Source organism: Pseudophryne corroboree, chromosome 7 (assembly GCF_028390025.1).
Source record: "Pseudophryne corroboree isolate aPseCor3 chromosome 7, aPseCor3.hap2, whole genome shotgun sequence".
In the NCBI taxonomy this organism is placed as follows: Eukaryota; Metazoa; Chordata; class Amphibia; order Anura; family Myobatrachidae; genus Pseudophryne; species Pseudophryne corroboree.
Genome location: NC_086450.1, coordinates 142515877 through 142531724, shown reverse-complemented (window position 1 = coordinate 142531724; position 15848 = coordinate 142515877).

The following is a 15848-nucleotide window of genomic DNA, read 5'->3' as shown; positions in this document are numbered from 1 at the left end:
ACTGTGTCTGCTGCTAATATAGACTGGTTGATAAAGAGATAGTATACTCGTAACTAGTATGTATGTATAAAGAAAGAAAAAAAAACCACGGTTAGGTGGTATATACAATTATGGACGGGCTGCCGAGTGCCGACACAGAGGTAGCCACAGCCGTGAACTACCGCACTGTACTGTGTCTGCTGCTAATATAGACTGGTTGATAAAGAGATAGTATACTCGTAACTAGTATGACTATAATGAAAGAAAAAAAAACCACGGTTAGGTGGTATATACAATTATGGACGGGCTGCCGAGTGCCGACACAGAGGTAGCCACAGCCGTGAACTACCGCACTGTACTGTGTCTGCTGCTAATATAGACTGGTTGATAAAGAGATAGTATACTACTAATATTATATATACTGGTGGTCAGGTCACTGGTCACTAGTCACACTGGCAGTGGCACTCCTGCAGCAAAAGTGTGCACTGTTTAATTTTAATATAATATTATGTACTCCTGGCTCCTGCTATAACCTATAACTGGCACTGCAGTGCTCCCCAGTCTCCCCCACAATTATAAGCTGTGTGAGCTGAGCACAGTCAGATATATATATACATTGATGCAGCACACTGGGCTGAGCAGTGCACACAGATATGGTATGTGACTGAGTCACTGTGTGTATCGTTTTTTTCAGACAGAGAACGGATATATTAAATAAAACAAACAACTGCACTGTCTGGTGGTCACTGTGGTCGTCAGTCACTAAACTCTGCACTCTCTTCTACAGTATCACAGCCTCAGGTCAATCTCTCTCTCTCTCTCTCAACCCTAATCTAAATGGAGAGGACGCCACGTCCTCTCCCTATCAATCTCAATGCACGTGTGAAAATGGCGGCGACGCGCGGCTCCTTATATAGAATCCGAGTCTCGCGAGAATCCGACAGCGTCATGATGACGTTCGGGCGCGCTCGGGTTAACCGAGCAAGGCGGGAGGATCCGAGTCTGCTCGGACCCGTGAAAAAAACATGAAGTTCGTGCGGGTTCGGATTCAGAGAAACCGAACCCGCTCATCTCTACTACAAATGTCTTCTCTTGTGTACAAGTGTGCATCTGACACGCCATCCAGTGCTTCTCTAGATGCACCATCAACACTTGCACTAGCCCTATGTCAGGTTCAGTTTCTCCGCCCAGGTATGGCTTCCTACTACAGCATCTGTGCTTCTCTGTATGCAAATGCTGAACACAATAAATTAAAAAAATCTTTATAGCTCTTTTATGATTTTACTAGCTGAATACCCATGCTATGCTATGGAATTTCAAGTACTTCCGTGCATTTAACTTTAATTTTGAAGGACTTTCTGGTAAACTAATTAGACTTACAGCAGGACATGCTCCACCTGCTGCTGCCAATGTTTGTCAGGCTGCACCTCCGGGCTGGCTTTTCCCAGATTGATGCTGTCAAAAGACTGGCACTGAGGAGAATTATCCACCTCCTTCTCTGCCCCGTCCTGCCTCTGATACTGCCCTGCTCAGTGCTGTAAATGCTGGGACGACAGGCCATGCTCTGCCTGCTGTATGTTAAATATGAAAGGTTTGCAGGGATAAGCTGACTCTATTCGAAAGGGCCCTAGGTCTCCTTGCTTAGCTTCTCACTCTCCTTAGGGCTTCTCCTTTGAGGTAAAAAGGTAAAGATTTTTGCACAACACTTTAGGTCACTGGGAGAGCTGTCAGTACCCTTTACACAGCAGATAAGCAGTTGCTGACTATCAAGCTTTCCTTTAATGCATTTAAGAGTCAAAATAGCTATCTCTTGTTTCCTCCTATTTCTCTCTGAGAGGTTCGGCAATGCTTAGTTCAAGTGACAGGTTAACCTCTGATAATTGAGACACTATCCTCTCCTGACTGGAAAGGTTGGTTAAGTACTTATATCTGAAATGTATGACTCATCACAAAATATCCGGAACCATAAGGCTGCACTTCCTTGCCAGTGGCAGTTTTACAGCAGTCCATTATTCAAATAGGGGAGCCACACTCAGTGATGTTTAACAGTGTTTAGGGGTGGCAGTTGATGTGGCTCCCCTATCTGAATAATGGAGTGCTCTGCAACTACCACTGCAAGGAAGTCCAGGAACAGAGCATTGTGTCCTCCCCGCCCTGCGTCTTGGTATCGCCGGCACCATGCATTCTTTATAGCTCCGGCTGGGTGGGTGGTGTTTGCCTTTTATATATATAGATTGGCAGCTGAATGGTGCCTCTGGAGGTCCATTGGTGTTGCTACTGTCTAAGTACTGTGGCTTGATGTAAAGATGGAGATTGGAGAAGTTAGAAAGACAGAGATGGAGAAGTTAGAAAGACAAATAATACGATAATGGGGCAGATGTACTGTACTAAGCCTTGGAGAGTAATAAACTAGAGAGAGATTAACTACCAACCAATCAACTCCTAACTGTCATTTTGCAAATACAGCATGTAACATGGTGGTTAGGAGCTGATTGGACAGTACTTTATCTCTCTCCACTTTATCACACTCCAAGGCTTAATATATCTCCCCCATAGAGTCCTACTGAGAGAGGACTGGTTAATGAGAGAAGTAATGAGAGAGAGGTCTCACAGAGAAAGTAACAGTTATTGAGATAAGTAATGATAGGGGTTAGTCGGAGAAGTAATGAGAGAGAGATCTGACCGAGAGAGAAGGGGTTAGTGAGAGAAGTAATAAGCAGAAAGTGTGACAAAGAGAGGAGCAAATAGTGAGAGAAGTAATGAGAGGGAGGTCTGACAGGAAGAGGAGGGGTTAGTTATAGAAGTAAGGAGAGGGAGATATTAAAGAGAGAGGAGTGGTTAGTGAGAGAAGTAATGAGCTGGAGATCTGACAGAGAGAAGAGGGGTTAGTGATAGAAGTAATGAGAGTCAGGTCTGATAGAGAGAGGAGGGGTTAGTTAGAGAAGTAATGAGATGGAGGTATGACAGAGAGAGGAGGGGTTAGTGAGGAACGTAATGAGCTGGGGATCTGACAGAGAGAAGAGGGGTTAGTGATAGAAGTAATGAGAGGCAGGTCTGACAGAGAGAAGAGGGTTTAGTGAGAGAAGTAATGAGAGGGAGGTATGACAGAGAGAGGAGGGGTTAGTGATAGAAGTAATGAGAGGCAGGTCTGACAGAGAGAGGAGGGGTTAGTGAGAGAAGTAATGAGATGGAGGTATGACAGAGAGAGGAGGGGTTAGTGAGAGAAGTAATAAGAGGGAGGTCTAACAGAGAGAGGAGGGGTTAGTGAGAGAAGTAATGAACTGGAGATCTGACAGAGAGAGGAGGGGTTAGTGAGAGAAGTAATGAGAGGGATGTATGACAGAGAGAGGAGGGGTTAGTGAGAGAAGTAATAAGGGAGGTCTAACAGAGAGAGGAGGGGTTAGTGAGAGAAGTAATGAGAGGGAGGTATGACAGAGAGCGGAGGGGTTAGTGAGGAACGTAATGAGCTGGGGATCTGACAGAGAAAAGAGGGGTTAGTGATAGAAATAATGAGAGGCAGGTCTGACAGAGAGAAGAGGGGTTAGTGAGAGAAGTAATGAGAGGGAGGTATGACAGAGAGAGGAAGGGTTAGTGAGAGAAGTAATGAGAGGGAGGTATGACAGAGAGAGGAGGGATTAGTGAGGAACGTAATGAGCTGGGGATCTGACAGAGAGAAGAGGGGTTAGTGATAGAAGTAATGAGAGGCAGGTCTGACAGAGAGAGGAGGGGTTAGTAAGAGAAGTAATGAGAGGGAGGTATGACAGAGAGAGGAGGGGTTAGTGAGAGAAGTAATAAGAGGGATGTCTAACAGAGAGAGGAGGGGTTAGTGAGAGAAGTAATGAGAGGGAGGTATGACAGAGAGAGGAGGGGTTAGTGAGAGAAGTAATAAGAGGGATGTCTAACAGAGAGAGGAGGGGTTAGTGAGAGAAGTAATGAGAGGGAGGTATGACAGAGAGAGGAGGGGTTAGTGAGGAACGTAATGAGCTGGGGATCTGACAGAGAGAAGAGGGGTTAGTGATAGACGTAATGAGAGGCAGGTCTGACAGAGAGAAGAGGGTTTAGTGAGAGAAGTAATGAGAGGGAGGTATGACAGAGAGAGGAGGGGTTAGTGATAGAAGTAATGAGAGGCAGGTCTGACAGAGAGAGGAGGGGTTAGTGAGAGAAGTAATGAGATGGAGGTATGACAGAGAGAGGAGGGGTTATTGAGAGAAGTAATAAGAGGGAGGTTTAACAGAGAGAGGAGGGGTTAGTGAGAGAAGTAATGAACTGGAGATCTGACAGAGAGAGGAGGGGTTAGTGAGAGAAGTAATGAGAGGGAGGTATGACAGAGAGCGGAGGGGTTAGTGAGGAACGTAATGAGCTGGGGATCTTACAGAGAGAAGAGGGGTTAGTGATAGAAATAATGAGAGGCAGGTCTGACAGAGAGAAGAGGGGTTAGTGAGAGAAGTAATGAGAGGGAGGTATGACAGAGAGAGGAAGGGTTAGTGAGAGAAGTAATAAGAGGGATGTCTAACAGAGAGAGGAGGGGTTAGTGAGAGAAGTAATGAGAGGGAGGTATGACAGAGAGAGGAGGGGTTAGTGAGGAACGTAATGAGCTGGGGATCTGACAGAGAGAAGAGGGGTTAGTGATAGAAGTAATGAGAGGGAGGTATGACAGCGAGAGGAGGGGTTAGTAAGAGAAGTAATGAGAGGGAGGTATGACAGAGAGAGGAGGGGTTAGTGAGAGAAGTAATAAGAGGGATGTCTAACAGAGAGAGGAGGGGTTAGTGAGAGAAGTAATGAGAGGGAGGTATGACAGAGAGAAGAGGGGTTAGTGAGAGAAGTAATGAGAGAGAGGTACTGTATGACAGAGAGAGGAGGGGTTAGTTAGAGAAGTAATAAGAGGGAGGTCTAACAGAGAGAGGAGGGGTTAGTGAGAGAAGTAATGAGATGGAGATCTGACAGAGAGAAGAGGGGTTAGTGAGAGAAGTAATGAGCTGGAGGTCTGACAGAGAGTGGAGGGGTTAGCAGGGCCGATAATAGGATTTTCATCACCCGGGGCAAGGCAGTATTTTGGCGTCTGCCCCCCAAAACACACTCACACAAAAAACCCTGTCAAACTAAAACAATTAGATTATCAAAGAATTTTGAAAAAAAGGGGATACTGTTGGACAATATTCTCCTATGTGCCTCAAATGCACTATATATCACATGCACCTCCAGCAGCGTGTTCAACTGCATGCTCCTCTCTGTGTCCCCATACATTGTACTATATCACTGTATCATAACACTTCATCACTGCACTACATTCCCCTATCCATTGCACTACTATACTACATCCTCTACACCAGAGGTTCCCAAATGCGGTCCTCAAGGCACCCCAACAGTCCAGGATATAGGTATATCCATGGCTCAGCACAGATGGTTAAATCAAATTGACTGAGGTACTAATTAAGTCACCTGTGGCCAGGCATAGATACATTTAAAACCTGGACCATTGGGGAGCCTTGAGGACCGTGTTTGGGAACCTCTGCCCTACACGCTGAACTACATCATTACACTACATGCCCCTATACACTGCACTCATGACATATATGCTACACTACATCATTACACTACATCCCCTTATATGCTACACCACATCAGTGCACTACTGTACATGCCCCTATATACTGCAAAACATTACTACACTATATACATCACTACGCTGCATCCCCATATAAGCTACACTAAATCCCTCCATCTGGGAGGCAACGCGGAGGCTGATACTCTTAACTGGGAGCACAGTGCCTATAATAAAGTCTGTCTTTAAACTCACCACAAAACTGCACTAGTGATACTCGGTGAAAGTTGGAGGTTGTCCAGGCTCTTAGTTTCCACTGTCAAGTGGATAGATAGCAAAGTGAGCCTTTGATTTCTGCAACATCAGTGACAGCACCTGTTAACAAGCATAAGCCTGGGGAAGTGTGTCCTCTCAATGTGATGTAGCTTGCAGCTTGTTATCGGTTGGTGCTGTGCAGGCAGCCGGAATCATAGCCTGCTGAAAAACACAGCACCAAAAGCTCGCTTCTATAGCTTGCACGGGGCACCGCACGCTAGTTGCAGCACTGCAAGGCAAAGAGTTTAAGACAGTAGCTGGCATAGGAGAGATCCCAGGTACTGAAGCTCACCCGCACAGCTTCGAGCCAGCTCTGGGCAGAAAGGTGGATCAGAGACACTGCCCCGGGAGCCATCTGCTGTCTCACTGGAGCAGCACAGCACTGCCGGTAAGTAAAAGAACCCCAAACTTTGCTCCTCTGTAACTACTCAGCACCCCCTCAAGTCCTACAAATTCCTTCCCCCCCCCCCTTCCCTCCTAGTTACAGCCCTGGCATAGGCGTGCGCACAGGGGGTGCCTGGTGCGCACAGGCACCCCCTAATGTGCGGCACCCCTCACAGACGTCGGCAGCTGCAAGTGATCAGCGAGCGTGCCAATCTATTCCTGTGTTCCCCCGGCCGCCCTCCCACCCACTCGCTACCGTCAACTCTCCCTCACTATGCCACCTGGTCAGCAGGCCCGGCGACAGGAGGACAGATGTGGCGCTCCACTCTATACAGGAGGAACCGACGCGACCTATAAACAAGCCATCCAGGAAGGAGGGAAGTGTTGTCTATATGAAGTGGCCGGAGCTGAGAAGCGCTCAGCGGTGAGCCACACAGAACTAATGTATTATATATGTACTTTATAATGTGTATTATATAAAGTGTTTGTGGAGCATTAATTGCCACATAATGTGTTTGGGGGCACTTTGATGCGTATAATGTGTTTGGGTGTGCTGTGTGGCATATAATGTGTTTGGGGCGCGCTGTGTGGCATATAATGTGTTTGGAGGGTGCTGTGTGGCACATAATGTGTTTGGAGGCGCTGTGTGGCATGTAATGTGTCTGGAGGGTGCTGTGTGGCATATAATGTGTTTGGGGCGCGCTGTGTGGCATATAATGTGTTTGGGGCGCGCTGTGTGGCATATAATGTGTTTGGAGGGTGCTGTGTGGCACAATGTGTTTGGGGGGCGCTGTGTGGCACATAATGTGTTTGGAGGCGCTGTGTGGCATATAATGTGTCTGGAGGGTGCTGTGTGGCACATAATGTGTTTGGAGGCGCTGTGTGGCATGTAATGTGTCTGGAGGGTGCTGTGTGGCATATAATGTGTTTGGGGCGCGCTGTGTGGCATATAATGTGTTTGGGGCGCGCTGTGTGGCATATAATGTGTTTGGAGGGTGCTGTGTGGCACAATGTGTTTGGGGGGCGCTGTGTGGCACATAATGTGTTTGGAGGCGCTGTGTGGCATATAATGTGTCTGGAGGGTGCTGTGTGGCACATAATGTGTTTGGAGGCGCTGTGTGGCATGTAATGTGTCTGGAGGGTGCTGTGTGGCATATAATGTGTTTGGGGCGTGCTGTGTGGCATATAATGTGTTTGGGGCGCGCTGTGTGGCATATAATGTGTTTGGAGGGTGCTGTGTGGCACAATGTGTTTGGGGGGCGCTGTGTGGCACATAATGTGTTTGGAGGCGCTGTGTGGCATATAATGTGTCTGGAGGGTGCTGTGTGGCACATAATGTGTTTGGGGGGTGCTGTGTGGCATATAATGTGTTTGGAGGATGCTGTGTGGCACATAATGTGTTTGGGGGGCGCTGTGTGGCACATAATGTGTTTGGGGGGTGCTGTGTGGCATATAATGTGTTTGGAGGATACTGTGTGGCACATAATGTGTTTGGGGGGCGCTGTGTGGCACATAACGTGTAGTTGACACACTGTATGAGTTACAGCGTGAATAATCTGAGCATGTTTTCTTTGGTGCTATAGTATTCACATGTATCTGCAAGGAAGGGATGGGATCCCCAAAACGATGTGTGTATAGGGCTCTAAGATTTCTGTTGCCGGTCCTGACAGTCAGTACTGTATTACTGGCTGACGGATGGCCAGACGCCCGGGTTAATCATGGGTGCATGTAAACCTCTTGGCTCCACCTCTAACTGCGCAATATGAAGTAATGCTGTCACACCTTGCGTCCTCCCGTCCACCCACGCTCTCACTCCACGTGTGCCACACCAACGCCACTGTGGAGGAGCAGCATACAGCGTTCCTCCTAGGACGGAGCCAGAGGAGGACAAATTCAATCAAATTCATTGACTTAATGAATCAGCCAGCAGTTGTTCAACAGTAGTGACAGCTCATACTGTGTGGTGTAACGTGAATTTCGGCTCATACTGTGTAGCATGTGAATTTCGGCTCATACCACGGTGGCGCAATGTTAATTTCGACTCATACTGTGTGGAATAATGTGAATTTTACTCATACTGTGTGGCATAATGTGAATTTTGGCTCATAATGTGTTTCGTAATGGGAATTTGACTCATACTATATGGCGTAATGTGAATTTCGGCTCATACTGTGTGGTGTAATGTGAATTTCGGCTCATACCGTGTGGCGTATTGTGAATTTCGGCTCATACCATGTGGTGTAATGTGAATTTCGGCTCATACTGTGTGGCGTATTGTGAATTTCGGCTCATACCGTGTGGCGTATTGTGAATTTCGGCTCATACCATGTGGTGTAATGTGAATTTCGGTTCATATTGTGTAGCGTATTGTGAATTTTGGCTCATACTGTGTGGCGTATTATGAATTTCGGCTCATACTGTGTGGCGTATTGTGAATTTCGGCTCATACTGTGTGGCGTATTGTGAATTTCGGCTCATACCGTGTGGTGTAATGTGAATTTCGACTCATACTGTGTGGCGTAATGTGAATTTTGCACCTAGGCCCACCACTCTCTAGTTCCGCCACTGGGTCAGGGATAAGTTGAGAAAGTGTAAGCAGCAGCTAGGACTCAGGATTATGCCATATTGGCAGGCAGTACCAGCTGGTGGTCGCACCATTATGTTTCATTTTATATCTCTGGGGTGTATTTTATCTACTTTATTATTAGGAGCTAGGTAGAAATTAGATTAAGCTATGTGATTTTACTGAGAGAATGTAAAATAGTGCTAGACATGTCCCTGGGTGGTGCTAGATATGCCCAAAGGGCGGTGCTAGACATGCCCCAAAAAGGCGGTGCTACACACGCCCTTCCAGCGGTGCACCCCCTAATAATATTAGCTGCGCACGCCTATGAGCCCTGGGTTTAGTGAGAGAAGTAATGAGAGGGAGGACTGACAGGGAGAAGAGGGCATAGTGAGAGAAGTAATCAGAGGGAGGTCTCACAGAGAAAGGAATGGCTAGTAAGAGAAGTAACAAGTTAATGATAAATTACAGTAAAGATTTTGTGCAGTTGTTCTTTTGCACCTTGAAAATGAGGTCCGTTGACTGTTATACATTCCGTTCTGTTAATATTTCATAGTCAACAATTTGACACATGATGGGGAGAGGGGGTATCCTAATCACATCAGCTCAACTAATAGAAAACCAAAAGGTTTTCCTTTTCATTAGTAAAGAATAAATATTGTTTTTGATATTCTTGCTGAAATTTTCTTTTTAAGAATGCTAAACAAAAATGTTTATAATTCACTTTTTCTTTCTTGTTTATATAATAAGGCATTGAAAAGCATCTTCTAATTTTACCTAAACATATAAGAAGAAAACTATAACTTTGATTAATAATTGATTAAACAAGCCTACCGCACATCAAAGACAGGAAGGAAAGCGGTTTCTCAGAAAAACCGGACTATCAAATGGTACTTTGTTGTCTTAAACATTTGTTAGATCTCTAGCACCTCATAGGCAGCTACACATTAATGTTTGAAATTATATGTAGCGAGAATTGTTAAAAAAAAAGAAAGAAAAAGACGAGAAAGATGCTCATGTTAATTAATTAAAAACAGATCAAATTAAAACACTTCAAATTAGATTTAATCATACAGTTGAATTGTTTCCTCTCTGTTTCATTGGCTTTATGACTCATTTATATTTAACCTTTTTGAGAATCTATGATCAGAATACTCTCTTTCCAAATATTCAATGGAACTTGTATTGGTGTCCTGTCACAGGGCAAAGGGGATTTAAAAGCTTTTAAATGGCCTTGACATAAAAAGGTGATATATGATGTTCTTAAGGACTTTTAAACTAAACCAAGAGAAGGTTATAGTGTGAATAACAATTCTTGAAGGAAAATAAAGTTTTCTTTTAAAAGTCCATAAAACATTAAATTTACCATGGTTTAGGTAAATATACTCTATAAGCATATTATTTGTTTCTGTAAATAATCCATATATAAAATGTGATTAGATGTATCATTATTAATTTTAATCTATAAGCATCAGTCCCATTACTCAGAAACAAATATGCAATAAATGTACTGATAGTAAAAAGTTTAATTTGTATCAACAAGTAAAATAAATAATATAGTAATCCAGAACTAATAATATAATGATCCAACAAAATTAAAGAGGCTGAAACGTTTTCCGTCACTATAGGGACATGGCCAGCGCTCTATGAGCTGCTGGCATGCCCCCAGTCCTTCCTCTGTCTCCTGTGAGTCAGGGGGTTGTGGAGTTGCGGCAGGCCCGCATTTCCATGGAGATGGTTGGGGGGCAAAGGCGCGCGACGTGCATACGGGGGCGTGCAGGGGTGTGTGGACTTGCGGCAAGCCTCCATTTCTATGGAGATGGGAGGGGAGGTGGAGGAGCGGCCAGACCAGAGAGCTGGAGGCTGCGCTGCATGCGGCCTTCCGGGCTCTCTGTGGGACTGGTCCGGCCCACCGGCCCTTCTAGCATTTGCCAGAAGTGCCAGATGGGCAGTGTGGCCCTGGTTGGGAGGTATGGGAAGGTCAGGACAAAGCGGTGTGTGTGTGTGTGCGGTGGGAGGAAACAGGACAAGCAGCAGAGTGGGGGGTGGGCAGGATCAGAGGGTGGGGGCAGAATATAGCGACCCTGCTTATGTCCTGTCCCTTTATTTATATACTGTATCTATATCTATTTCTCTCTCTAAAATTATATTTATAGATATCCAGGAAATGCCATTCAAACATAATTTAAAACATCTCACCAACGTTTCGGTCCTGCCTGGAACCTTGAAAAAGGTCCAGTCAGGACCGAAACATCTGTTAGATGTTTTAAATTATGTTTGAATACAAACTTGGATTTTTACATAGAGACTGTTGAGTGCACCCCTATATCCTACTATATATTTATATAAAGAGAGTTCACAGAACTGGTAGTCATCAAAAAAAGAAAAAAGAAAATTTTAATATATACGATTTTTAAATTGTTGACAACTTTAAGGTGTCCATACACATTGTGGCAGTTGCATTGGAGTAGAGCCTGGGGCAGGGCAAAGTGGAGTGTGTGTGAGGGGGTGGGGTGGGGACAGGACAAGCAGCTGAGCCTGGGGCAGGGCAAAGTGGATAGTGTGTGTGAGGGGGTGGGGTGGGGGACAGGACAGGCAGCAGAGTGGAGGGCAGGGAGGAGCAGTGGAGGGCAGAATGTAGCATACCTGTATACCTGTATATGCTCTGACCCTTTATTAATATATCTATATTTCTCTCTCTCTCTCTCTCTCTCTCTCCGTAATACAGGTACTGGAAATAAGGACTCGGAAGGCAGGTATCTGGTAAAACACAGTGTCTTTACTAGCATCAGACACTGGACATAGCATACACAGGCTTGGAGCTGGTCACACAGGCACACAACTTAAAATTAACAAATGAAAGTAAATGTCTTAGCACTCCCCGTGCTCAACAGTCATTCTGCTGCAATCACCTGCAGCCACCATGCTCACCTGGCACAGCCAACGTCCAGTCCCTGGCACTATAAAACTTCAGCCTACTCGCTGTCCACTAACAGGCATCAGTGCTCTGTGTAGTGTGTGTATGGGAGTTTTAAACTCCTCTCCTGCTTCTGACTTCCTGCTGGCTCTGGGTGAGCCTGAAAACCCAAACTTCTATTTTTCCACTCGGAGCTGTGTACTCCAGAAAGCCCGGAGTTCCAAACTACTTCTGCAGGTGCAGAATGTGCAGGTCTTGTTTTCTTCTCCCTTGGAGGGAGCTGATCCCACCAGAATGTGAAGAAATCAGGTGAGAGGCCTTCCTTCGCACCACAATATATATAAAATTCACAGAGGCCCTGCACTCACCATAATAAACAATGGAGTTTAGGTTCATATAGTGATCAATACATTTAAACATACAGCCCCCTGGGTGCAGTGTGTGGTGCACATGGGCTCCTATGTCTGGGGGCCCACACAGCACACACTGCACCCATTTAGTATACTAACCCCTCTGGAGTCCCGCGGCGGTAACCCTGCAGTGTGGGCACAAATCACTTGGAAAATGGCTGCTGCAGCTATTTCTGAGTTATTTACGCATGCGCACTGGAGATGTCCCCTGGAACAAGGTGCAGGCGCCATGTTCCTGGAGACCTGCGCATGCGCAGTAGACTCTGGCATTATGCCAGAGTCTACAAACTGCCGGAGAGGAGGGGACCCTCAACAGAGGCTTTTAAAAGGTGAGATAGTCACCAAGCATACAGTACCTACCGTTATACACCAAGGAAAACAGCTGACACAAGTTAAATAAATAAGCTTACATAGGGGTGCATGAGAAGATGTGATCACAAAACTGTTAATACAAAAATTAATCAAATGATCAAAAGGCATTGATTCACTGCATTTACCACTACTAGATTTGGGGTGAAAAATGGTATGTGACCGCATTGTTTAAATAAAACTCACAGAGGCTCTGCACTTACTGATGGGGAGTCATAGAAATCATATGATGTCAGTATTCCTATAAATCCAACAGTGGTTGAAATGGGACTTTAGCAGTGGCAGTATGGTAGGCTTAAGTAAATGCCCATTGATAGTATTAAGCTGGGTACACACTACCAAATGCCGTTTTGAAGCTCAGTGCATAACCAGGATTTTGTGCTCCCATGATTGCAAGTGACAAACACTAGGTTTGATGTGCTACACATTAAACCTAGCGTCCATCACTGGCATCCTTGTTTATGCTAATGGGAGATGGAACATTGTCGTTCCGTCCTTCATTAACATCGTGCCAGTGTGTACTGGCAATCCCCGCTGACGGGCATTCATTCCGATGGTCGTACAAATTTCTGTCCCTTCAGTGAGTACCCAACCTTAGAATTTCAGCAGTGGAAGTGATGGCATATACAGTATATACACTGAGCTACTACACTAATAGCTAAAAGAGTAGAAACAGTAAATTTAGCTCTGTCAGTTATAGTATATAAAAGCAATAATGAGCCATGTTAGGTTTGACATGTGAGTGTAGAATTCATTATGCTGTAAAGGATACATTAGCTATGTTGATGATCAAAACTGTAGCCTTAGGGAAACAGACAACATTGTCAAATGCATTAAGATTTCAAAAAAATCCCACAAAAATGCCCCCTAGATATTGCAATCAGGGTGACGCTGAGGAAGAGTTCCATCTCTATTGGAACAGACATACTGTTTGTACATCTCACCTCGGAAAGTTGAACCCTCTCTTATCAGGGAAGAGAATACTGTAAAATGTAACAAAAGTTTCATAGTGACAGCTCATGGCTGAAACTATTAACTTTTTACTCCATCTTTAATGCAATTATCCTTCTGAATATTTTACGGATATATTTTTAAAACTCATTCCTGACAGCGGACAGTTAATTCAAAGACCATATTGAACAAATTCATGCCATTAATGTTTAAAGAATATTATTTCTGCTCTCTAACACTAAATTATGATTATATTTAATGAGAAGAAGAACAGTTATCTGAACTTATGACCCCCACAGCAGACTGTCTAGGTTTATCTAATATGGCTGTCATAACTGTACTGAAAACTTTACTAAAAATAATTTATAAATCTTAGATATTCAGATAAAAAAAAAATCTTATTCAGAAGACTGAAATCTCATACATGGACTACTAATGTTGAGAAAGATCATACGTGAATGGCAGATTTTGTTTAAAGCTAAAGTGCATTTTGTATATAAAAAATACTTAATAGAGTTTATACATCTATAGGAAACCTGTCACTGTTTCCAAGGTTTTTGAGTGACAGTTCCAGTGCTTGGATTAAACCTCTCTTTGACACCTAACTCAGCAGGAATCAGTGCATTGTGGGGCCTGCAGGACATTCCCCTGCTGTGTGGTCCTGGCTTGCAGCTTCTCATCCTCACTTGACTGTAAGCATGATGAGCACAAGATAACCCATATCTAGATATAATAATACAGTTACATGTTAAGTTGGTTTTGGCGATAATTGAATTGGCAGGAATGTCACCACTGATATGTGACATGTCAACTGGAGGTGGGTTGAAAAATCACTGTTATTCATTTTGCTATTACAAGTTATTTAGGGAAAGTAATAACAGTACATGTTTAAATAATATCAATTAAATTACCAATCATTTTGCTAAATTGTAAATAATCTGGAAGTGTTTCCCAAGTGTTATTACTAGTTATTATCAGTTATTTAGATAGCGCACTCAAATTCTGTAGTGCTTTATGGGGAATATTTCAGTCATTCACATCAATCCCTGCCCCAGTGAAGCTTACAATCTACAGTATATTGGACACATGTACACACTAAGGGGTATATTCAATAACTGTCGGAAGCTGACATCTTGTCGGAAAGACGGCAGTTTCCGACAGTTTTAGGTCGGAAAGGGTTCCGACCCATTCATTACGGCCTTATTTATTCTGACAAGTCTGGAAACCCGGCTTGTCGGAATGCTGTCGAAATGCACGTTGATCGGCAGTTTCAGCCGACGATCAGCGTGCATTGTCGGAAGCGGGGCCAAACCCGACAGGTTTTAGCCCCGTTTCCTACAATTTCAATCCGACTTTAAAAAAAGTCGGATTGAGATGAGTGAGCTGAGAACAGGAGATGGGGGAGCAGTGGGGAGGGCAGGAACCCAGCGGCAGCGTCCACCCGGCTCCAGTAAGCGAGGTCCCGCTTGCTGGAGCCGGGTGGACGCTGCAGTGAGCCTCCTGTTGTTACGCTGCTGCAGCCGCTGCTCCCCCCGTCGCTCCCCCGTCTCCTCCTCTCCTCCCCCGTCCGCTCCATCTCCTCCACTGCTCTCCCCCTCCCCCGGCGCCGCAGACATCACCTCCTCCCGGCGCCGCTGACAGCTCCCTTCCCACGGCGCCGCTGACAGCTCCCCCCGCTGCTGACAGCAGCAGGACAGGACACCAGGAGCGGCCAAATCCGACAGTCGGATTTGCCCGCTCTTTTGAATAGGGGTTGTCGGGTCCATTCCGACAACTGCATGTCGGAATGGATCCAATTCTTATTGAATATACCCCTAAGGCTAAGTTTTTGTAAGAAGCCAATTAACCTATTTTTTTGGAGTATGTGAAGAAAGAGAGGCACATGGGTAAGGACTGTGCAAGGCAGAGTCAACATGAAAACTCCACAAAGATAGAACCTTCATCAAAAATTGAACTCACGACCTCAAGACTCTGACGTCGCAATGCTGAACACTATACCAACCATGCCATTCTCATTGTCCATATTGAGGTATGGTAATGGTTGAATGTGACTATTTTAATTTTAAGTTTGTTTTTCAATGTGTGATATATTACTGTTTGTATAAATGTTTTGTGCAATGTCCTTCTACATTCTGAGCATGTTGCAAAGAAGTGCTCTTATGCGTATACCCATTAATGGAACTGGATTGTCAATAGAGTAAACAGTCAGTCTACTCGCCATTTCTCAAACAAATATATTCCAGCAGTAGACTGTTTAAACCTTTGGTTAGAGCTTGATTAGGACCTGATGTGGCCTAAGGCAAGACACGGGCCCCTTCACCATTCCATTTGTGCAACAAACTCTTACATAAAAACTGGTTACAGTAATCTGGGTTATTCCACTGGACCCTAGATAGGAGCCAAGATTGCCTAAATGAC